General features: G+C 37.1%; 1 protein-coding gene across 1 annotated transcript in view; it reads left to right on the forward strand.

Annotated features, from left to right (window-relative positions):
* SGPL1 (sphingosine-1-phosphate lyase 1) overlaps positions 1 to 1846 on the forward strand; it is a 112763-nt gene that overhangs the window by 78801 nt on the left and 32116 nt on the right. The window lies entirely within an intron of this gene.

Raw genomic sequence — 1846 nt, forward strand, 5'->3', positions numbered from 1 at the left:
AAAAAAAAAAAACCCCAAAAATTATGTTTAGCTCTATCCTTCATCCATACAGCTAGCAAATCTCAGAGACAGTGGAACTTGGTTCCATCTCCTTTTCTAAGCACAAATAAAATAAATACATTTGTGTTTTTACAAAGAGAACATAATATATGTAATACAAATGAAATACAGATTCATGTAAAAATTGTAAAATCTGTATAAAGACACAAAAGGAAATAAAAAGTCACTATAATTCCATCATCAAAATATAATTCCATCATCTGTATCTATTTATATCTGTATATCTATCTATGTCTGTTTATGTCTCAGAATGTTAATAGTGTTTATGTGTATATATACACATATATGCATGAGCACATATGGGAAGGCTAAATACACCAAGCAGCTTAATGCTAAAGCATGTAACCTGTGAAATCAGCCTGGATTCACATCATGGTTTTGCCACATGAAGTATGACCTTGGTTGGGTAAGTTACTTAATTTCTGCATGTCCCAGTTTCTGTATCTCTACAAAGGGGATAGTAATACAGTAGTTACAGTAATACAGTAATTACTAGTACAGTAATTACCTGAAAGGATGATTATGGGATTAAATGAGATCATACATGTAAGTGTTGTGTAGTGCCTGGCATAAAGTAAGTGCTCAGTAAGTGTTAACTATTATTGTTATTATTATTAATACAAACACATGCACGTTTATACAGATTAAGATCATATTACAAGTACTATTTAAAAATAAGCTTTTTACTTTGGCATAATTTTAGATTCATAGAAAAGTAGCAAAGATGATAACAGATTTCCGTATGCCCCTCACTCAGCTTCTCCTGGTGTTAACATCTTATATAACCATGGTACATTTGTCAAAACTAAAAAATGAACATTGGTATAGTACTATTAACTACACTACAAATTCTATTTCATCAATTTTTCTACTAATGTCCTTTTTTCTATTCTAGGATCCAGTCTAGGATTCCATGTTGCATTTTGACAAATACCCTTTAAAATGTCTAAGTGACATGTGTTGAGATCTTGACATTGGATGGCACAAAATTAGATGTAGCCTAGGGTGTAGATGATATAAAGCAGGGGTTAGCACCCTAACACCTTTGTATTAAATAGTTCCATGATTATGAGGGCTGGTTGCTGCCACCATATTGCCTTCCCTTCAATTTTTAAGTCACTGTCAATGGTCATACTCTGTAGTGCCAGTAAAAGAACAGGAAATGAAACCACATACCCTATTTTTGAAAGGCTGGTACCACTGGTCTGAAGATGTGTATGGTACAGAGCGGTGTTCTTGAAGGAAAGAGTGAAAGTCAAACTGACAATAAACCAGAGCTTGGCAGATTGCTGTGAGAATGAGGAATTTGTCCGTATATTTACTACCCAGCCGTCTGCTCTCATTAGAGCAAGAGAGCTTTGCTTTGGAGAACCACGGCTATGTGCAGTTTAATAGGGCACAGCCACATCATAGCAAAAGGACCTGAGACACCCACATCAGCAGATTTGTTGGTACAATGTAGAACATCTCTGGGGAGCACCTCAGACAGAAGTAGAAAATCTGTCCTTATATTCTGGCTGGGAACCTGTCTTCTCTTTCAGCATTGGGATAAAGGAGCTTTATCCCAGGGTTGACTGTGTTCCTGATCTTGGATGCTACAACATACGCTGCTGGAAGCAGGTGGCTGGTACTGTGTGGGTTTCCAGGCTTGGCTGAAGGGAGGAGCCCCTGAGACCAGGATGTTCATAGTTCATACCTGACAGTGGTTTGTTCCCCGGCTCCAGCTCTACTGATCATGTACTAAAATTTCACACTTTTGTCTTGCTCTTTTCTGCTAATTCTGCTC

Source organism: Propithecus coquereli, unplaced genomic scaffold (genome assembly GCF_000956105.1).
Source record: "Propithecus coquereli isolate 6110/MARCELLA unplaced genomic scaffold, Pcoq_1.0 Scaffold846, whole genome shotgun sequence".
Classification (NCBI taxonomy): Eukaryota; Metazoa; Chordata; class Mammalia; order Primates; family Indriidae; genus Propithecus; species Propithecus coquereli.